The sequence below is a fragment of the Cygnus olor genome, chromosome Z (genome assembly GCF_009769625.2).
Source record: "Cygnus olor isolate bCygOlo1 chromosome Z, bCygOlo1.pri.v2, whole genome shotgun sequence".
Lineage (NCBI taxonomy): Eukaryota > Metazoa > Chordata > Aves > Anseriformes > Anatidae > Cygnus > Cygnus olor.
Genome location: NC_049198.1, coordinates 22,472,278 through 22,496,687, shown reverse-complemented (window position 1 = coordinate 22,496,687; position 24,410 = coordinate 22,472,278). Strand labels below are relative to the sequence as shown.

The 24,410-nt window shown below is 37.6% G+C and overlaps 1 protein-coding gene across 8 annotated transcripts in view; it reads right to left on the bottom strand.

Annotated features, from left to right (window-relative positions):
* The window catches only part of ERBIN (erbb2 interacting protein), a 123,162-nt gene that overhangs the window by 83,620 nt on the left and 15,132 nt on the right, over window positions 1-24,410 (bottom strand). For 6 of the 8 annotated variants that reach the window (XM_040540709.1, XM_040540710.1, XM_040540708.1 and 3 more), the window contains one exon: window positions 16,401-16,517. The exons of 1 other annotated variant lie outside the window; for it this stretch is intronic. The gene's annotated coding sequence lies outside the window, so the exon portion shown is untranslated. Of the gene's footprint in view, window positions 1-16,370; window positions 16,518-24,410 lie in introns of all 8 variants that reach the window. One more of the 8 variants, XM_040540713.1, reaches the window with a different exon arrangement.

The window sequence follows — 24,410 nt, the reverse complement described above, 5'->3', positions numbered from 1 at the left end:
GTCAGCTGAATGGCAATGAATAACTCATAAGCAGTTCTTACTTTCTCACACTTGCTGGGAGAAAAGAAGAGACGGGGAGGAGGGAGGTAATCACAATGTTACACTTTTCATCTAAGGCAGGGTTGAAAAGAAATAGCTTAATTGCTTGCTTCAGACACATTTCAGGCAACCTTTCAGCCCATGGCAATCATCCTCCATTTAAAATAGTCAAAACAGTAAAAAAGGTGAATTATTTCTTTAAATAATTCCAGAAGAGTATCACAGAAGCAGGAGTATCTATATTGTCCTTAAACATCCATTCACGTTCAATGACAAAGACAGTATGTTTAGCTAAAAAGAATTCAGATTTATCAAGACTACCCATAGCACAGACATATATTGAGCAGGTAAATCCCACACTCAAACACTAAAATCCACCTTGTAAAAATAGGAACACTTTTAGGGCAATGACAGTAGTTACACTGTTTTCCTTTGAAAAGGGAAACTGAACAGGAACCAGGAAGATGAGGGGTTCCAAATGAGACCACAGAAGTGCAACTCCGTGCACAATTAGTACCACTGTCCTCAGTGAAGCAGGTTTTGCCCAAACAAGGATACCAATAACCAAATAATAAGAGAAAGAAAAAAAAAAAGTCTGGTAACTTCTATGCGCTACCACACTGCATTTCTCTATACCAATAACAATGATCTCAGAAAGAAAAAAAAAATCTAGATCATTTCTAGGACTTGACCATATTATGATCCAAATCACGCCAGAGAAGGGTAAACTTTGATGATTATGGACTACATTGTGTCAGATTAAAACCAGCAGAATATTTTTAGTAAACATCAGGAGAGTATGTAGCAATACAGACAACTATTTCACATACACCAATAATAAAGAAGTTTTATTGCCAGTGGTTACTGGCAAGATTCTTACTCAGTCACAACTTGCTAGATTGGTGTGAAATCTGTGCCTTATAGTGAGTTAGATTTCAAAAAAGAGTAACATATGCTTTGATTGAGAAAATGTAAGATAAACATAGCTGGCAAAATATTTATCTCTACACAGCATACCTTTTGACATCAAACAGACAGAGGTTTCACAGTTGTAGCAGGAAGGTCTGCAGGCCATTTTTTTAGTTGATCTCAGACTGCTGTACTGGAGAAGAGGGAGGGGCGAGAGGAAGGGAGGACGAGGGAGACACAAAGGTCTCAGAGACCATTCTCAAGAAAAGTCTATCTTGTTTTTCCTGGAAGCAGACGTTGTCACTCTGTCTCACTGTTTATCATTACTTGGGCGTTTGAACCGGAGCCAGACATTCAGAGCAAAGTAAAGAAGCAACCTCGCTGAGCGGATTGCCTCTCTGACAAAAACCTAAAAAGCTGCAGGAGCTGTGCTATCTGGCTTGTGTGGAGAGTCTATGATGTTAATTTTGATACGCTGCCTTAAGTGGCAAGAGACTGACCTGCTTAGGAATTGTAACCTCCTTGTACCAATGGTGTCACTGCTGTTGACAGCCAGAATCCTTCAACACAGGAAAGAGGACAGCTGATGGCACGTTCTCAGTGGGTACACTAAGATTCGCATTTGCTTTCAGCGTGCCTCAGAATAACGTGTATTTGGCAACACTGCTGGTGTTCTGCAGAGGACATACGTTTGCGAAGTGTTCTGCCAAGGGATGTGGGGTATGCCCATCAACAGCAATGGAATAGAAGAGGAACTGTTATAGGTCCATGACTGGCTGAATTGCTATGATTTATATTTTAATATCGGAGTTGGTTCTGCCAGGGCAACCACAGTTCTGTAAGAGATATTTTCAATTATCTTAAAACTGAATTAAATGCCTAGCACCTAGCATAATGAAAACGTGTTCATTACTTACAGTACCATAACAGCACTTCTGGAAAAGATGGTTAAGAAAATACATTCATACCTGCAAGTATGCGGACAAATGAGATCTGCTAAATTTTGTTGTTGATTGCTTTCTCTTAAGGAAGCTAGTCAAAGGATCTCCAAACAGATTTCCAAAGCAAAAAAATAAAATTAGACCTCAACTCAAAGAAACAAACAAGCAACCCCACTATTTTCAAGTTATTTCTCACACCGCTGTGGATATAGATGCAAAACCCCTCCTAAATTTTAAGTGCACAGTGTGGTTCTGCAACAAAATATACCTATGCCTAGATTTATAAAAATTTTCAAGAGTTCAAAGTCCCCCTTTACAGTAATGCAATTAGCGATGAAGTAAGTATTGCTGAGTTTAACCTCGGCAGTGAAAAACTGCTATAATGCACATGCACGAGAAGGGAAGAGTTTTTCAGTTCTTATAACTGCAAGGACCCTTTCTTACATCAAAGATGCCTGTTTCTCAAAGCGTAAGTCTCACAGGTATGCTCTGAAAAATTCCTCTATAATAAGGACTACATACAACGTTGCTATTTGGTATAAACAATTGCATCTACAACACCAACAAAAGGCCTAGCTGTTACAGATAGGCAGCCATACTGTGACAATTACATTTAAATCCAATATTCCCTCTAATAGAAGCAAGATACAGCACAATTTTTCACTGCCCTGAGTAGTTAGAACTGCAGAATAATGGAGGATGGACAGGCCCCTTCCATGTCATGCAGTCCAACCCACTAACGCTATCACAACAGGGCTAATTTCAACATTAGATCCAACATCAAAGTCAAAAGTTACTTTGAGTTCAGGTCCATGTCAATATGTAAATAGTAAGGTCAGCTGGCTTATTTGAAATCATTTCCAGTGGAGAAAGTTAAGATACAGTACTTTTCGTAAACAGCCTTGCCTCCATTCTAGCGCAATTATCTAGTTGATGTTATTGCTATCCAAAATACCATTTTTCAAGCCTTACTAAGGCAGCTGAATTATCATGGATTGATTCAATCATTTATGAATTTATGACGTACAACGCTTCATCTCTCCACAACTCCAGTATCCTTTCCTTCAATGAAAAGGAAAATATCAGGAACATCCCTTCACAGAACCAAGATGTTTTATATCACTAGACAGAAAATAAATTAGAGAAATCACTATTTAATTGGAAATTATTACTACTTTACTGGAGCAGACAAATACATTCACCAAAGAAGAGAGAGTATTCACAGACTTGTGAATTATTACTTTCTGTAAACCAAGGTTGCTCTTCACTAAATCTGAGGAGGATTAAATTACTCCGATATGCTGTCAGCAATTCTGTTTAGGCTTTACTGATGTTTACTCGTTTTGTTACTGTAATGCTATTGCATTAGCTCAAATAACCAGAGACAAGGCCAGGAATTAAGAATTAGAAAACAGAGACATGATGCTGTGATTTTACATTCAAAACTTAATACTAATGATTTTTAGCAAGGTTTTAAAACAAAGTATCTAGAATATTACTATGGCTGACATCCTTAAACACTGTATTCATTTAATATAGGTCTTTTTATACAAAATAAACAGGTTTACCAATCTATTTTCACATCAATTTATTACTTGTCTTTGTAGTACACAATATAGTAGTATCTGAACTTTAAAAAAATAAATAATTAAAAAAAAAGGAAAGAAAGAAAGAAAACTAAAACTGAGAAACAAACCAAGCACAACAGAAAACCACGTGAGGCCATCAATCAAGATGACAAAGCTTTCGGGACCTTGGTCTCGCAGGCCCTGCCTAGTGACCACCAAACCAGCAGGTCTCAGAATAGCTACAGTTGCATCCCATGTACCATAAAAATTCTTTACCAAGTCACTTCTATAAGGGACTTTTGAGCTAGCTCCCTGGCTGGAAGTGAGTAACTCTGCATGCGACACCAGCTAGCCTAGTTAAACCCTGGGAACTCATACTGCTAGTGGTAGCACAAAGAATCCAACTCAACTCAGTCTAAGAACTAAAAAGAAAGAACCAAAAAAAAAAAGAAACACATTCCATGTAAGTTATGATTACTGCTACCCAACCTTCAACCATTTCAAATATTTCCATTGCAGCTACAGAAATGCCAACAACTTCAGAGGACTGGATGTACCTACTTCACATCAGGAGGCCAATTAGCAGCACAAAATTTGGCAAGAGCACTCAGGATAACAAGAGGGGTTACAAATCCATGAGGAAACTATTTAGACCTGGTGCCCTCACCCTTCACACCTATGTCACCCCCATCCTTTTCACCTTTCTCCCCCTCTCATTCTTAAAAGTCTCCCATCAGCACACGCAACTTAGACAATGACAGATACAGATGGTCAAATTGATGATGCGAAAGAAAGCAAAAAATTTAGGAAACAAATGACTAAGAGAATAGGAATACTTAAGAGACCGAATATACTTATTTAATCAGTAGTAAGATTTGTTATTAAAAATGTGAAGCAGTCACCGAGCCACACTAAACTCCACGAGAAAACGTAGCACTCTCTAAACCATTTCATCTACATTTATTTGGCAATTTGTATGATGTTATTACTATGACCCTTGTCTCGTTTTCACCCACTGCCCTTTATCACACAACCCCTCTTCCCTCCTCTACTTCATGCCACCCACATACTGTTTACATTTTTTACATTCAGTATTATTAAATACTGAAGTACTCTGGGGAGGGACATATCTAAGTTTATTTGCACAGTACTTCAGAAACAGGGCGCGTGTTTTATAGGGAGCATGGGCGTGTGTAAAGTGGTGGTGGCACCCAACACCCACACCCCTCTGAGCAAGGAGTAATCGTCTGGGTATTGCATCAAGCAGATGCTGACTCACTAATATCGATAACCTGCTGGCTGCTTTGTATGAGTAAGATGGAAGTAATCTAGATACTGAAGTGAATACGACTACCAAGCATGAAAGAAAGAGGAATTAGGGAATAAGAACCTTCGGAAAAGACTTTGTGCTCTTCATTTAACTGTATACTGAGTTTTCCAACAGCAACTAGTGAAGCAATCAAACAAGCCCCAGGACGAGTCACCCATCTGAATGACCAAAAGACTAACACAGAGTGAGCACTACTGCCCTAAAAGTTGGATCACCTAGATTGAAGTACTCTTAAGTGCAGGTTTCCAACACCCAAGATGAATAACCTACTGCTTACGTCCCATTAATTAGAGCTATAAAGGTGGTACAGATCCCTCCGTTTTAGACCTATAGCCAGAGTACTTCCTGCATCGGGTGGATACCTTGCCACTTATGCTGCAGCTTATACAGAAAATTGGATCCAAGACCTCTCTCAGCTTATTAAAATACAGAAGACTGTGGACAGGTGCAGCAGCAGAAAGACACAGAATTCAGACTGCAAATTTTACAGACTGTGAATGATAGTGACACATTAAACACATGAATTTGTCTTGTGCCTATGGCCTTTTATTGCTACTGCCAGCCACGAAATGGTGCAGCAGTTTGAGCTGCTGTTAACTGAACACTCTGGGGCTTTATATTTAAAATAGTTTGAGGTACTATTACCTGAACACTCCAAGGCTTTTTAAACTCATCAAATTGTGCATAAAATACACTGGACTAAATTGTTAGAACCACAAGTCACCTAGTAGTTGTCTGAAATGAGGTTAGAAAATAGGTATTAGGAACTTGAATCATTTACTCCCCTATATGTAGCATTTCCCATATTTCAGAAACACAATTCTATAGCATAATAGAGATTTCAAATTAAAATTCTTTAAAAAATAGAAAGTATCAGCAAGCAGTTGCTATAATTATATCCTTAATAATAGCTCTCACTTTACCAGCCAAGCCATTGTTAGGGTATGTAAATTCCTGAGTTCCCTTTCCTTCCAGGGCAGAGGTGAGTGGTGCTAGTTGAGTAACACTGAAATCTATTTTTAGATGTCATTTCCCCCCACCACACACACACACGTAAAAGCATAACTTTCCAATTAACAATTGCTATTATGAACCTTTTACTTCCTTCTGCATTTATTTTGTTCCTCACTATTTTACAAAGTTCATTTAGGAGGCATCACTGACCGGTTTGACTATAGATACAAATAGCAAGCTAAAATCTTGCTTGCAAAATTGCTTAACCTGCTTAGAGGGAAATTAACTTCAACTGTGCCTCAAATACACAAAATGATACAAAAATATTAGGGTGTTATTGTTTGTTTGGGTGAGTTACAGAAAAAAAGAACGGTTAAGACACTTTCTACAGCTTCAACCATCGATTACTGGGCACATCAATTCACTGATGTAATAATATTTCAACAACTCATCCCACATCCACATTATGAAGATACACTATTGAATGTCAGTGTTCTTCATAAACAATAACAAAGGAAGAAACCTGGAAGAATAAAAAAGACTTCTATATTCAAAACAGAAATTAGATAGTAGAGCAGGAACAAAGCAGAATCACAGAAAGATGAAATTTTTAAAAAATGCACTGATGTGGTGAATTAAAACTTTTTATTAAGTTGTGAACAGTTGAACAGGTGTCTTCCTGGAAGCTGAAGTTTCCTGTTTGAACTGGTATTAAATTCATAACTAACCACAACAGCTACTGATCACGAATAACCATACACAACATCATACCAAAATGTATTTTTACTCTCTTACACTTCACGCAGGCATGTGCCATCTGCCACTGAGGTATGATCTGTTTTTCTGTGACATTATCACATTACCCTTGAAAAGACTAATGCTGCTGCTTAATCTCATGGTTTGAGCCAATTTATACAGACTAAGCTTTGGCTTGTTGTCCGATCTCCTCAATATCTGCCTGAGAATCAATGATGAAAAGCGCAGATCGTCACTTTTTACCATATAATGTAAAGGCACCCTCATTACAAAGAGAATTCACAGTCAGGTAAAAACAATTCTGGAAGAGAGAGGTTTCATGCTTGGAATGAAACCATACAATCCTCTCCTAACACACGGAAACAAACCAGGACCACAAGCCACCTGAACTAAAAGACAAACAGTTCATTAAGGTAATAAAAGTGTCTATCATTTGAAGTGACATGGCTACTGTAATTAATCCCCAGCTCTCAAGAAAGTTTAAGGAAATGAATACACTGAATTGAACTGACTGCAAAATCCTCCTAGTTTCTCCTGTATTAAAAAAATACTGTCCAGACTGAAATTGAAGTAGCCAGTAAAGAGATAGTTTTTGATTCTGAAAAAGCAAGAATAATTGTTATTTAAAAACCAGGTAGGAGATGACAGTGTCTGGAAAAGAACAGGATATGAGTTTGCTGTGTTCCCTCTAATAATGAGGTTACAGTGAGGGTTGTTTTGCCTCAGTTCCTAATGGCTTTTTATTAAACTTGATCTAAACCAACACAGCGTAAGTATAACACGCAGAAACTGCTGCTTGTACACAGCTGAAAATCACCAGTAGGTTTCGCCTCAATCTTAATCTTTCTCATTGTTTGGAGTGTCTTCTTAGAGAAATATACTGTCTGGAGGAATGTGACCTTCACATGTTGATAGAAGTGGTAACAGCCAACAAGCCCTGAAATGCATTTTGAAGATTATATTTATGCATCTTCCCAAACATTTTTTTATTGCTGTTGCCTATTTCAGTTCACAGTAACTCCCAGTAATATATGAAATGAGTTATTAGAGCTGATAGCCAAACATATTTTTTTTTTTATTTTAAATACCCACAGCTCAATTCTCACTTCTAAGTGAAGAAGGAAACAGGATGTGTGCTCTAAAAACAACCTAACGCTTGTTTAGCCTAATCTCATAGCAATTCTCTTGAATGTTCTCCAACAAGACAGTATATGTTTTGGCCAAAAAAATTTAAGTCTGCATAGCAATAAAACAAATCACTTGTTTAACCGCAGATTACTGCACTCTAACTTTTTAAAGAGAAAAACACACATTCACTAAACTGCATTAAATGGCATTCCTATGCAATATTCCATCTAGCAATAAGACACTGCATCTAAACTTCAACTGTTCCATCAGGTTCATTTTTAACATATCAGTCATCAGCTAGCAGCTGAAAAAGCACTATATTTCTTCCTAGCAGGGAAAAATCTCAGTATTAAAGCTCAGTAGTGAGATTAATGGACTAATTCCATTCTAGATACCAGCTTTCATTTTAATGCCATTAAGGGATCAGAACTGAGACAGACTGATAATGTCATGGAAAAAAAAATTCAATGCATTTATAATGCATATGCTCTAAGACCAAACGCATAGTCCAGTTTTCCCATAAAACTACACAGATATAGAAAATAATGCATTTGAAGTTAGCAATAGTCTGGTGCTTATACCAATGAGAGATTGAGCCAAGAATAAACGCTAACAGCATGATCTATAAAAACAGAGACCAGAATAAGCACTAGCAGTTAGATAGCTGTGGTGCTATTATCACTTCAGTTATAAAGAAAACATCTGAACAGCTTCAATGAGACCTGGCAGGCCAGTGTCTAAACCAAAAATATCAAACACAAGGACAAATCTTAAATAATTTATCTAACACTAATTAAGACTAATGAATCTTAATTTTGCTAGATGTAAAAATGCCTGGGTACTCACTCCCCACATAAGCCACATCTCTATCTCCACTCAATCAGTTACTGTTTTAAATATATATTTAAGGAAAGCTACAGCTAAGATGCTTCAAACAGCGTGCAATCTAAGAGGAACCTTCATGCTCAGAGGTATTGGAATAAAAATGAAAATAAGAAAAGACATATAAAAATGGGAAAACAAAAAAATGGTTGGTTTGCTAATGTGTCTCCTATCAGTCCAAGGTTTCTCAGAGACCTTGTAGTACTCTGCAGATGATCATTCAAATCAATGAAAAAAGTTCTAAATAAAAGTGAGAGCCCCAAAAGCATCATCTCTTCCATCCATCCCACTTCCTCATCCAACCCACTGTGATTTCATGCACTGTTGGTTTACCCATTTCCCTCCACTCTTCTGCTTGTTCCTCTTTTTCAGTACATCCTTTCCAACTCTGAGTTGCTATCTCATGTCTAACATGACAGTATCCCTGATGCTCTTCCATTTCACAAGAAAGCTTCAGATGATGAGCACCTCTGGGGATTGCTTACTTCAATTCAGTGTGAATAAACCAAGGCTTGATCTTAACCACCATCACCAACAACTGTTCTTATCACAACCTTCAATTACTTCTGTGGAAATAAGCACTATTCAGCCCACTACTCTGACCCACAACTCCTTGAGTTCCTGCAGTCACATTTCTCTTTAAGTCACACGTAAACTAAAAGAAGGAAGATTTGGATTAGATGTTAGGAGGAAATTTTTCACTCAGAGGGTGGTGAGGCACTGGCACAGGCTGCCCGGAGAAGCTGTGGATGCCCCATCCCTGGAGGTGCTCAAGGCCAGGCTGGATGGGGCTTTGGGCAGCCTGGTCTGGTGGGAGGTGTCCCTGCCCATGGCAGGGGTTGGAACTGGGTGGTCTTTAAGGTCCCTTCCAACCCAAATCACTCTATAATTCTGTGACTCTCCCCTACCCCATACATCCAAAACAGAACCTTTCATACGTGAACTTGTACCACTTACTACAAAAATCATTTCTAGGAAACTCCTTGACTATGTTGCTGTTCTAAGTATCCTTCTTTTCATTTTCCTTATCTCTTTTAGAGAGATAAGCAGCTTGCTTTCACTTTTTTTCCCCTCTAAACTATCATCTCATTTACAGTCAGGAGAAAAACTTCTAATCAGTCAATAAAGTTAGCTTCCCTCACCATCAATTTTTCAAAACAACATCCATACAATTCATTCACATGAATTACAATACAGTGAATTCCTTCTTCTTCTTCCTTGTCTCTCACCATCACAAAAACACTTAAAAATAAAGTTCTGACAATCACCGGGCTACTGATGTGCAAATATCATTGCTCATCAAGCTAACTAATACTTCCCCTCCACCCCATCATGTGCTCCTCTAATCATCTAGGTCACCTTAACCTGTCCTGGAAGACACACAACCTGTTTTCCACCCAACACTCATGTTGAATCATGATAGGTGATTCCAGTTTGTTTACTGAAACTCCTTTGGGTTACATCTTCACATGTACAAAGGGCATCACAAAGGGCAATCTCACTGTTTGGAAAAAAAATATTTTAACCCTCTGAAAAATATTAAAATGCATTACACGCATTACATTTGTGAAAACATATGCATAATAAAACCAACAGAATTAGACTGGTACAATCTTTTAAGCTTTCTAGCTAGAAAATATAAAATGGAGACTTTTATCTGGTCTTTTTCTCTACTCTCTCAAGAAATAGCAAGTGAAATAAAGTTTGGTAAGAACAAAATCCAAGAGAATAAATACACCATGTCCTGACTGCTGTCCTATGCAACATGGAAGTGAACAAACTATGGGAATCACCCCACAATTCTACCTTGGTATGTGTTGAGAACAATGATGGAAAACAGTAGTTAAGCAATTTCCTTGACATCTGAAAGAAAGTTTTTTTCTTCATGCTCTGATTATCTAAATCACAGCTGTAGAAGTTACATCCACACTTTCAGAGAGTTTCCTCTCTGGATTGGAGAGGAGGAATTTCATCTCTTGAATGAATGTGAACATATTTATAACTGGGAACTGAGATATATAATGAGAATGAAATAATTCTTACTTGAAACTTGTATTTCAGCCCAAAACGTAGGGAAGGAATGAAGGATAACCAGCAGCTATAGAAGCATCCAACTTGAAATAATAATCTGAGTTCTAAATAGTCTGGCCATAGCAAAACACCGCCAGAGGCTTCTTCATCTAGCCATGGATGAGAGTCAGATGAAGCAGTTTCACGTCCTCAAATGGCAACAGTGACATACAAAAGACGAACAGTGCCTCATTCTCACATATGCAAATAGTTCAAAGGGAGAGACGAAGGAGCACTAGAAGAAAGTATTATTTTACATGATACACTAGGGAAATCATGAATCCTCCAGCCTAAAAATAGGTCGAAACAATTAATTATAGGATTGTAGTGAGTGATTAAAAATTTAAAAAGTAAGCCACCTGTCTGTTGAACAAGCTTACAAAGTAGTCAGATTTAAGTTTGATCATCACGTTCTGGATTTTCTCAGTTATGAAATAGTTTCCTGTTTTGCCAAGTAACAAACATATCTGTTAAGGATAGTAGAAACAAAGGGTTGGTATCTTATCGCATTCTCAAGCACCTTGGTGGCCCTAACACAAGCATCCAAGACTTCCTGCATCCTTCACTTTCTGCAGTCTTCAGATTTTAACCCATAACTCATTGCTGTGGTTTTTTTTCTTCATTTAATTAACAGATGGACACTTTACACTACTACATTACTGTGTTTTACTACATACTTAGAAAACAACAAATTTAAAACATCCGTAACTGATTTCCCTTTAAAACTGGAGTAGAAAAGGAATTTCTATACAGATGATTTGGCTGAATGGCTTTCAAGTGGTCTCTTTGATAAGGAAGAAATAAATGCTGCTGATTAAACTTTGCATTTATTACATACAATCAAAATCAATTCATAGTCATTTATACTTCATCAAACACAAAAAAGGTTTTAAATTACACAACTGGTTACTTGGCTCCTTTCAGTATCAGATGCTTCTCTGAATCCCTCTACACTGACTTCTAAGAATATTCCATCCACCATCTTTTAAAATGTACACTTTAGTATTAGCGACCACCTGCACATAAAAATCAAGTTTCCTGTACTTTCTGAGTTCATCGTCCTGTACAGGGCTGCAATTCGGTGACCTGTAGCAAGCAGCAGCTAGCTAGTTATCCTCTGGCTTACCAAAGAGAATACTGATTAACAAGTATGATTTTTTTCCACCTCTCAAAAGTACAAAATAGAGTTATTTTAATCAAAGTAGCACTGTCTATCCTTTCCCCTCACTTCATTCAAATAGCTGCCAATAATTTAATAAGCACAATCTAACACATCACTGTCCAAACCAAGGGCCAGTGATATTAATGAGTAAGCATAAGCTTTTCCCCCCTCTTTTTTTTTTTTTTTTTTGAACTGAGCGCCTAGCCCTTTTTTCTGTAAAGATCCTTAGAACAGGATTCATCAGTCCTTGATGACCTGTATTTTCAGTATCTTTTTTTTTGTATTAAAGCTTTTTTTGTATGCATTTTACTAACTATTCTATTTGCCTTTTCTCTGTAATGAATGTTCATTTCAAATTTACTCTCTTCTGAGAAAAATCCATCATCTCTTTTTGGCCTAAAACCAAGCTAATATTTCATAATAAGAAAACCCATCACTTTTAGCTAAGACATTTAGCACGCTTTGTCCTCATTGCCTCATCACTACTAGAAGAAATATATGAAGATCACCTGCACCTCCAGAAACATGGGACACCTCCCTTTTGTCCATTTATACATCACAGCCTTCCAATCGTCCTGGTGTAAAATCCTCCAGAGGACAGTCAGCCTGTCTTGGGACAGCTAAAAGTCTATGAACACATTCAACAAGCAGGCAGCCAGTCAGGACTGGCCTGACAGTTTGGACTTCAAGACATTGTCCATTTAATGATACTGAAATATGCAGGCTGACAACTCGGCAGTGACTGGATATTCCTAAATACACAGCACTCTTCCTATACTACTAGTCCTCTAGAAATCAAAGGCAATTCCTTCTTCCTGCTTGCTGTGTACAACCCTTCTTTGGCCTGAACTAGTTACAAACTAGCTAGCAAACTAGCCTACTTCATTTTCCACTCCTCTTCAGTGATAGCCAGTATTTCTCATGCTGACATAGAGTTTTATAACACGTCTGTCTGTGCACCACAGCTGTATGACCCTGTAGACATCATGGTACTGGAAGAAATCCATACTTCATATAAATTTGTATGAATATATTTGTGAAATTTTACAATTTATACTTCACATAAAAGGGAGTATTTTGGCAGAAAAACTACAGCACATCCATTACAACCCCCCCCCCAGTTGTTTATGGAAGTAAAGCATTTTATTAGACTTTTCTGTTTCACCATCATCTCTTCCCATTAGCAGGAAAATATACTTTCATTTCCTAACTGATACAATTACATCATTAAGAAAAAAATCCACAGGGAAAAAAGAGTAAACAGCCTGTGAGTGACAGTGAAGCTGCATCTTAACTGAAGAAATGCACATTGAGACATTCCTCAACCAGCAAAGTGGGTAGTCCAAGAACTTCAAGGACAACCATCAAAATGAAGTTTGCTTGCATAAATTAGTTAACACTTTAATTCTATCCCCACCAAACAAGCTGGAAAAGGAGAGGAAAGAGGAAGTGGAAGATAGAATGTGCGATGTTATTCAAATAAATTAGTAGTATTCCCTGTATAGTTTTCCTCTGAAACCACCACACATAGTTAAGGCACTATATAATAAGCTTTTTTTATTTGCTAGTTGCTAAACTGACAAATAGATCCTAGAACTGTTTATGTAATCCAAGGGGAGTGTTTCCTAATACCTAGCATTTGCACAGAATCAAACGTATTTGCCTACAATCAGGATGAATGTGGTTCCCTTAGAATATCCTTTTCTGGCAACATGGCCATCAGAAAGCTTATCACACAAGCCAAACCTCTGATAACCTAATCTTGTTTTAGGCAGACTCTGTTAGCAGTGCACGCGTTTTAGGAGACAAACTAACTGCCGTCCTTCATAAATCCTCAACATTTGGCAAGACAGCCTAAAATATTTTAGTACTGATCACTCACGAGCCAGAGAATCGTGTCACCTATCAGGACAGTTCATCCGTACCTCTTCAGCTTTACAGGGAACAACAGGCTGACAGAATGATGGGCTCCCAACACGCTTCACCAAGACAAAACATGCCTTGGGCTGACTGGATTAACCTTCGTAGCTGAACCACCTGAGATATGTTTGAAGAGGTGCTTCAAGACAAAACCTGTCCATAGAACCAAGAAGGGGGAGATTTCAGCCCGTGCTTATTGCTACAAGCAGAAGTGAATCAGCGAGTCAAGAGGGCTCACAGTATGTATGCAAACCAGAGCTTATATAAGAAGTCTGGAACATGTCCAAAAACGATTGAAATACAGGAACCACAGGAATACTGAAGGGATAGAGTACAGTGGCTCCACTTTAGTCAGTGCTGTTTGTTTTATTCAGGTGGAAGTCATGATGTCAAGACAATGAAATGCAATTTTCCTCAGGTGACTAATTACACACAACTTCAGAAACTACATACTTAACTATAGTCAAAGGATCAAATATAAAATATTACTCCCCTGCAAATGAAGTTGAAGTACTCTATACAAGAAAAGATTTCAGTGACTTGTCAAGTTTATCTACTAGGTAGAGTAGAATTGCAAAAGGGAAAAAAAAAAGAGCTGACAAATTTTAGCATTTAATATTTGTTCTTAAATTTTGTTTAATCTGTCTCAGCTATATACAAGTAAGACCTTATTTACGCTCACCATGTATTTCAGTACCTGTAAATACATATTAATAAGGTAGCTTTATGATAGACCTAAGCATTTAGCAGTGTACTAATTGTGGATTTAGCAGCATGGCAAATTATGGCATCTTTTCCAGAAACAGTACAAAACTTTGAAAAGAAGCTGAAGAACACACACTCAACTGGAAGCATGAAGCCTCTATCTGAAACAGAGAGGCTTACTAGGTTTCTAATGATACCTACAGTAAATGCTTCATCATGATATGTTTTAGAAATCAACTATTTAAAATCTTCTTGCAGCCACAAATCTATTGCAAAGCCAGCATTTGCCTCCCAGCCCTGCTCTTTTTAGCTAGCCCAGATTTCCTACACCCAATGAAGGCCCATTAGTCAAGTGTGCCAGTGAACCAACTGTTAAAGAGTAAACAGAGGGCAATACATAAAAGTAAACAAAAGTAAAGCAACAAAAATAAACTATAGATTAACCATCCCATTTGAATTATTTAAAATTTAAGCATTCCAATGCCAGAACAAGCAGATCTGCATTGAAACTACAATTATAAAACAAGAATCTAGTTCAAGATAAAAATATTCTTAACACTAAAACATCTGTACCAGTCTGTTCTTTTATGCATATTTGGACAAGTAATTGAACAAAATGAATAGCATAACAAAGGAAAGGACCATCTTTAAATGAAAGCTGTGAAATAGTGCCTGAACTTCCCACTCTGTTAATGTTAGCTTGGTAGTAAACAGGAGAGTAATAATAGCTTATTGAAGCCTCACTAGCCAGAGAACTGCAAAAGAAATCTCAGAAGCATAACTGAGAAATATGGCACTTGCAATTATCTGTAACCAAAGATGTATAGAAACAATAATTCTGAAGTGCTCACATTGAATATCAGGTATTTTAGGTATTTAAGGTTTTGCTTCCCAAAAGATAACATCTGCTCAAAATAAAAATTCTTTCCTTTTTCTAACCTTTATTTAAAAAGCACTCTTTCCCCACAAACCAATTTTCAAAATGAAGTTCCAACAACCATACTTTTTTCCCATGATGGTTCCTAATTTAAATCTCACATGGGACCTGAACATCCAAGCACATCATTTTTACAATACTACCAGTACTTAAAACAGTATTTTTGCTATAAAAATATTTCTTCTCCAATAAGTCAAGCATTTTTTGTGGATAGCTGCAAATATTTGAGTGTATCCTACCTACATATTTGAGTCAGAGCAAAAGACTGAGAGAACACGGTGAAAAGTGTGTTTTGCTCAATGGCCTTGATTAGGACTAAGACAATGATTCCTACTGCAATATACTAAGATCAAAATATACTGTGATCTATTAAAGATTTCTGCAACACTTCAGCCGGGCATACATTTACGAAAAAACCTCCTCATCATTTTATTTATGTTGTCTCTTCAATTCTTTATGAGTAGCTAATTACGTCTGTTGTTGAATTATGTGACTAGAAAGAATTCTAAACAAATAAAAAAACCCTTCAGTTTCAGCCCCAAAATACATGTCACTAACAACTTTATGTAAACAAGCCTACAAAACTAAAAACGTACATGCCTGTAACTGCAAAGGAAAAAAAAAAATCATATTAATCTTTCTATGGCTAGAATGCAATAACTGGGCAGAAGTGTTTTTTGGTAGTGGTGGTGTTTTTTTTTTTCCTGAGCCATCTGAACACACCGCCATAAAATGTGTCACTACTTTGTAGTTTAGACAACATTTTAAATAAACAAATAATGCAGAAAATTAAAGGAGAAGCAATGGAAGCCAGATTGCCTACACACAAGTGCTCACACAGAGCCAATAGGAACATGTTAAACTCAGATACATAAAACACGTTCTGTGATTCAACAGAACCATTACACTGCAGAGCATATCCCTTGTGCTTCTTGCCAGAAAGCAACCACAGTCGTCAGTTCTCACGCATCATCCCTACAAGCTACTGTACAAATTCAGCAATTAAAACAAAGTACATCGTAGAGTAGCTAGAACAGTAAGTGCAGTCAAAACATTTCCTTCCCTTTACCTCCTTCAACGTATCTGGGCAGTCACCTACCCGAATCAGTCCACCACTGCCAATTCACACCATAGGAGTCTGAATCAGTTTCTGAACTCGGATCACAGAATCACCAGGATGCAGCACGGAGTTTTCTAAACCATCCAGCTCATGAAACTGTGAAAAACAATTAAGAAACGTTTTCAAGATGACAGGTATAAATGATCTTATACAAAATATAAAGCAGCTTCAAATCCAAACATTAAGTTTGCTTTAACATCAGAATTAAACACAAAGACACCAAACTGCTAATATGTGATATACCACAAGAACCATTCTACGATTGCTTATTTTTGTCCTCTGCCAAATCTCAAAGTAATGCAAACAGATAAAGCAGTGTGCCAAAACACAAAAAAGGTAGAACTGATTATCATCTCCTCCTTTCATTCTGGCAAAAACCAAAACATATGCATTGCTAGCAAGCTTAAATTCAAAACAACTTCCTTTGTTATTCGTATGGATGGATTTTTAATGTAATTATCAGGTTAATAAAATTCAATCAAAACCTGTAAGTTACGTGCAGAACCTAAACTAGATGACTTCCTCTTAAAATGCTAGTATTCTGGCAAAGCTGAAGCACACTCAGAGAGAATCTATACCACCCACACTGTCACAACTACTCCCACAGCCCTCATGGGGAAATACAACTCCTAGCAACAGATGAGGCTTTAAAAAAGCTGCAATTATTTTAATTGGACCTGCCAGCTGCCTTTCATTTAGCTTAACATGAGATTTTATTCAAAGTCTGCAGCCACAGCCATTGGCAAGGTAGTTGCTTACAAGTAGTTGGACCTATTTCTGAACAGCTTATCCTGCCTGGAGAGCTTTTGTGGCCTATTGCCATATACTCTATATGTTGAGGACACAAAGTTTTATTATGTGGTCCTGGCCAGTAACATGGAATAATGTACTAAGTCCAAGATGTATATGGAACACACCCGTTGCCTCATCTTGATGACATTTGTTGGGGCCAGTTCAAATAAGGTGACAAAACACAGAAGGACGATTTTGTCATCTGCTTTCAAAACAGCAAACACATCCCACACCAAAAAAACACCTAACACATTTAGGTAGGTTGATAAGTGGAGTCTTTCTCAAAAGAGAAAGATTTTTCAGGTCAGATCCTTACTAACGTATTATTTCCATAAAGCATTCAATATACAGACACAAAACTGAATTTCATGATTCCTAAAATTTCTAAGACAAGCCATTATTAAAATAACTGCTTCTGCCACTTTCAGAACACTTACGGTGATTTAGCAAACTCTAAAACCTCTGTACTGATGTAACTATTTAACAGATAATTGATGTTTCGGCCACCTTCTCCAAGACACTGATGTTATCAGCTGCCCATGATCTTACAGCCAGCACAGCTAGAAACCCTGAAGGATCCAGGGGTTCCAGTTCCATAACCATATTGTTAATTCGATGGCTTGGTTGAAAAAAAAAAAAATAATAGTGTGTGTGTGTGTGTGTGTGTGTGTATTATGGTGGGTCTGGAACTTTCCTTCTTGTTTTTTTCTACTGCCTTTCTACCTACAGCCACGATTTTTGTATGACTAAAAATACTAACATGAGTATTGTATTAAATCAAGTTCATATCTGAACAATATCTGGATCTGTAAAGATGGAAACAGCTTTCTTGACTCTTAACTAAAAAGACCAGAGTCCTCTCCCTTGTCTTGCTGTCTTCCACAGAAGGTTAAAATTTCAGTTCAACTGGAGATTTATGTAGCATCCTTCAAGATGGGACAGTGGACTATTGAACATGCAGACTCCATTACATGCCCAAGTTTGTGACTGCCTCTGTCAAGTCTTGAATTCTGTGGTACCCCCATCAGTGCTTCAGTCACCAGCTCTTTCACTATATCCCAAGTAGCAAGCACACAGTAACTGTAGGGCCACATAAACTATGACCAACTGCACAGATCAATACATGAAAGATTATTATCTAAGCATTATCTAAGGACTGGAACACTCTTCCATCCACCCTTCTCCCCCCACTGCTGACAAATAAGACACTGTAACACAACTCCAGAAGAAAGACATCAGTTTAACCCCACTGTCAATAACAATGTATTCCCTCTGACCTTTAACCACCTTCTTGCTACTGAGATTAAGACTCAGTATTTCTTTTTTTTTTCCTTACTAAAAACTTGAGTAGTCTGGCATACACGCTACAAATGCTCAGTGCTGAGCTAGTCCCCAAAAGTTAAGGGAAAATAAGCGTTTCACCAATCTTTACAAGAAATATCCTGCTCAGACACTTCCCCCAATTTAAGTTTTTTCCCACAATGTAACTTAGAAATTAAATATCTACAGCTAATCCTAGCTAATCCTTTTTCATTATCACATACTTCCATCTTTAATTAAAGCACATGCTGCCCAATTAACACCAAGAACTGATTACAACTCAAAGGCCTGATGGGCAGGCCACTTTATGAAAAAGTACCCATTTTACATTTGAGCTAAACTCATTTCAGAAGAGTTATGAGCAACCAGAGCTCTTCAAAACTAGACAAGTTTGCGCTGTTGAGTGCACAAAACCATCCCTTGCAGACAACATCTGAGAGAGAATGAGTATTTTTGTAGGTGCAAAGCCAAGTATGAGAACAGTCAACTTGGATTTTCCTCTACCACCACATGTGAAAATTTTGCTGCATTTCAAAAAAAGTTGTGAATTAAAAACCATAAGAAAATTTGTTGTACTTCACTTCTGGTCCTCTGCTACTGTTGTTGCTTTTCTCAACAGCTCTATGACATGAAAGATGAGGGTCTGACTAGCTATATGAAGTTTTGTACAGGTATTTTCAAAAAGAAGGTGGGGTTAGTACTGTTATCAGGCACTTAAGACTCTGGAAGAACATACCCTGGAGCCCAGGCTTAAATCAGTAGTAATGGGAAGTTCATAAACCAAGTCCGTCTACCGCTTTGAATAAACTTACTGGAGAAAGACGACAGATCCAACATCATAGTAGACACTACCTATTTCATTACACAAAGCCAAGAAGCATCAGCACACCACTCAAAGCAATACAGACACAATTACTGAGAGCAGGAAGCAATCAGAATGATCACTTAAAGTAGCAAAATTCCTTAGAAATACTCCATTAATCAAGTTTTAATAGGCTCAGAAAGACTCAAAGATATTTGATAGTTCTACTGCATCAGTAGATCTATGTATAAAAAGTAGCATTTTGCTTTCACCAGTAACAAAAAAAAATTAAAAATTAAAAATTAAAAAAATCTATTACACAATTTTCCCCTTTCTATTTCCTTCACCTACCATAACAAAGGAAAAAACATACTTAGATTTCTTTAAGCATACTTCGGCTGAACCCATAGTTCAAAATAAGGGAAAAATAAAAGAAAAATATGAATTTATGAATTAATTCATTAACATAATTACTGGAAGTGCACATACAAAATCAATAATTTAGCAGCTACATTAATGCAGCTGAATATGAACAGAATAAACAAAATAAATCTTCTCTACAAGTACTTTCTGAAAGCAACTACATACTTTCTGTATCAGATTCTTTTTGTCAAACGGGGATAATGGAGGATGCATATAATTACAGATATCACACAACACCCAAATAAGTTATTCTGTATCACAAGAATTTGTTTTGACATATTCATTCCACGTTCAATCAAAAAATCAGTAAGAAGAGTTAAAACATCTTTGACTACTATCCTTCAAAATGTTAATAGGTAACTTAGTTATACAGAAATCCACTTTGCTGAAAGGTAAGCAATTGACAGGAAAAGACATCAAAGGTTCTATGTGAGCATAGGTACATGCCATTGAATAGCTGAACGAGCTGTTTTTCACGCAGCCTGAACAAGAGAAATTTGACGTTGGATCCTAGTTTCTTCTCTAGACGAAGACGGCAGGAGAGGAAAGAAACCCGGTTCAACAGTGCACATTATCTCACTCAGCTCAGCTTCACCACCGGCTATAATTTCAGCACACGACTCAATTCCTATCCATGTATCAAGACTGATACCAGAAAATTAATGATCTTAGCAGAGACAAAGTCATTTCCGTTTCAGATATTAAAGTAAGGGATCTTAAAGTATCCATTTTTTCCCTTATTTTTAGGTAATTATATATATATATGTGTCTACATTATACATATATAATATAGGCATATATATAACTAAAAACAATGTCCAACTTGTACTCTATTCATACAGCAGAACAGATGTAAAAATACATATGTAATTGTCTCTTAGGAACCTTTTCTGCCCAGCATTAAGACAAGATACACTGAAACTAGAGTCTAGTCTTTCAAAAATGGAGTCATGCTATTCTAAATCTTCCCCAAAAGACACACAACTCTCTCTAGGGAGTGAGAGTGACAGAGAGAATTACTACTACATGTTTTAAAGTGGAAAAAAAAAGCAAAGACATAACTTTAAAAACAGAAAAAGTGAACACACTTCATAACATTTGCACCAAATATTCACTCAGAGGACATGTGTGGAGAACACGAACGTGAAGTTATGCCAATATGAGATATGCATGCCCTCAGGTTGACAGTCATTTCCAATTTACCATGCTCTAGATTCTTACTACAGATAGACTATCACAAATGAAGTATACACATGACAAAAATATGGAAAACAGCACAATCGTTTCATGCTTATTTGCAAGGTCAATAGATGTTTCATATTTTTAATTCTTAACTAGACAGTGACTGCATTTTTTTTAATAGAATTGCAGTAAGTTTTAACTTGGGGGCTGGGGGGAAGACCACACCTTTATTGATCTTTCTTTCACAAGATGAAGTTTCAGTCCCAGAGAACTTAGTATCATCACAACAATTCCTCTCAAGTAAGCAAAATATCACCATTAGGAAACTACCGTAAGGGAAGAATTCACTGACTCCAGATTGTGCTTCGGTTAATTCTTGTACTGCACAATTTGAAAGGAAAAAAAAAAATCTGCTCAAATATAACATTCCAAACAGCTTGGGACTTCGTATGTTCTGAGGAGCTTCATTTCAAGCTCCTGTTCTGAGGAGCACAGAGGTAAGACTGACGGGCCTGTAGTTCCCCAAGTCTTCCTTTTTTCCCTTCTTAAAAATGGGAGTTGTATGTCCCTTTTTTAGTCACTGTAACTTCACTAGACTACCATGACTTCTCAAATGACAGACGGTAGCTTAGCCAGGAATCTGCCAGTTCCCTCAGATGCACCTTATTAGGTTCATGGACTTGTGCACCTTCAGGTTCCTTAGATGGTCTCAAAGCTTCTTCTCCTACAGTTGTTAGTTCTTCATTCTCCTGGTCCCTGCCTTTGGATTCTGTGACTTGGGCAGTATGGCTAGAACATTACCCAGTGAAGACAGAAGCAAAAGAGTTATTAAGTACCTCAATCTTCATCAAGTTCCAGGTAACTAGGTCTCCTGTTTCACTCACTGAGGGATGTGGGCATGTATACGGGTTCTTTCTCCTTCCTTCACTGTCCTGTGTACTTGAAGAAACTCTTTTTTACATCTCTAGCCAAGTTCAGCTCCAGTTGCGCCTTGGCTTTCCTAGTTCTGTACCTGTTCTCCTACATCCCCATAATCTTCCCAGGACGTATATGCTTCCCAGGACGTATATGCTTGCTTCCACTGCCTATACATTTTGGTTTTGTGCTTTAGTTTGGCAAAGAGGTCTTGACTTAGCCAAACTTGACTCCTGTGTTCCCTGCCCAACTTCTTAAATGTCAGGATTCAGAGCTCTTGGGCCCTAAGATAAATGTCTTTAAATTTCTCACACCTCTCATTCCTTCCTTATCTCTGAGCACAGTTTCCCAAGGGATCCTGTGCACCAGTGCCCTAAACAACTGAAAGTTTGCCTTTTCTTGATTCTACCCTTCTCTAATTTTCTTGATTCTACTCTTTGCCTGTACTGCATCCCTCAGAATTGGGAATTCTACCGGGGCATGATCATTGACTGCATTCCAGGCTACCTCCATTCCTGACCTCTTCAGTAAGTTCTACAGCACTGGTGAGCAACAGGTCCAGCAGCACATCTCCTCCGGTTGGGCTATTTTGCAGATTAAAGAGCAGGATGTACAGACAACTACTACCATGAGAAACAGCTTCTTAGTTGCTTAAAGATGTTTTCAAAGCTATCCATTTGACCCATTACTATTCGGGTAAGCAACACACAAAGCGTCTGTTTCAAAAGTAATTGTTGCTAATACTAGTACAGATGAAAATGGAAAACTACACAAAACTCAACTGAAATGCTTCCCATTCATCCAGAAAAATGCACTGTAAGGAACAGAGATATGAACTCAGATCTCAAAGAAAGAATTTTACTTGAGACTATATGAAAAGAGATACTTTTCCCCCTTCCATTAGGAAAGAACAAAAACTCACTAGTGCTTTTCCACATTACTCCCACTCTAATCTCCCTACAGAAACAGAGAGAAGCACAGTATTAGAGTCTTAATAAGCTGTTATCAAAGCAAGAAAAAACTTTTTGTCTACCTCGCGTGCATCAATGCTACTCCCTCTCAACTGCATGTGCTTGGCCCTTCGCAGAGAGATGAAAGATCAGAAGTTTTGTAACCTACAATTCACGACTGCAGGACAGCCAAGTGAGACTACTATAGCATACATGCCCCATGCCACAGTCACAAAGCACTTTCACACCAGGACAGGCAATTTCCCCAAAGATTTTAGAATTAAGAAGCTATAATTATGTTGCACCTTTAATCCCTCCATGAATGAAGATGGATATACTCTAGTAATCTGAGATGAAAAAGTAAAATAAAATAATTATCATCGACAAATACTTCTAATAGAATCATTCCACCAGTGATAATGCCTAATGTTTCAACTTGTTTAATTATCATACTGACATACCCATCAGTTCCCCATTCACACTGACATCTAGGTATAACTTGAACAGTGTTTGAACCTGGCATGCTCTGCTTTCAGCTATGGATTTCAATTAAGAGGTTCCTCCAGGTGACTAAAAAAAATAATAAAAAAATCAAGCCATCAGAAATCCCTAGAAAGTAAAGAAACTAGCTTAAATATGTCTTGACAAGTAGTCAAGAAGGTAGCTTTGAGGAAAAAAAGGACTTGATGACCTCAGCAATGAGGAACTGAACAGGTCTCTAGTCTTCCTTTGTGTTTTTCAAATTCCACTTCTTACCATACCTAGTTATTTCCCTAACACCACAGCAATTACAACCTACTTCACAGAGATCATCTGTCCCATTACTTTCTGGATAATAATTCTGGAAATTAACTAAAAGCTATATATTTTCAGGCCTATTCTTAGAAGTCGAAGCATCTTCAGCTCTGTGAAAGATAAACATCAAATTCCAAGCCTACTACCAAAGTCTAGAAAGTCAACCTTCATGTGCCAAAAAAGCAGGAAAGATAGGAGGTGGTACATTTGAAATCTGCTCCAAAAAAGCTTAAATGTTAAGTATTGCAATTTTTAACAGGATTCAGACTTATACGGGAGGATTACTGAGGAACAAATCAGACAAATTCAGAGGAAAAAAAGCAAAATTTATACTTTTCTGTGATTGAGTAAAAGTATATTCTAAACGAGCAACTAGAACTCAAAAAGCAAGTCAAGTCACACTGAGCTTAAACCAAACTACAGACTGGTAAAGGAAGACCAAGCCTTACTTTTCCTACTCACGTCTGCCTTCTGTTAAATCTAGGGTTTGCACAACCAGCACAAGAAGGAGGACCAAGGGAACCACAGGCCAGTCAGCCTTACCTCGATCCCTGGGAAGGTGATGGAACAGCTGATCTTGGAAACTGTTTCTAGTCACATGAAGAAGAAAATCATTATGAGTAGCCAGCATGGATTCACCAAGGGGAAGTCATGCCTGACCAACCTGATAAGATTCTATAATGAAATCACCAGCCTGATGGATGAAGGGGGAACATTGGATATTGTCTTCCTGAACTTCAGTAAGGCCTTTGATGCTCTTCCCCATAAGATCCTCACAGAGAAGATGCTGAATTATGGACTGGGTGAGCA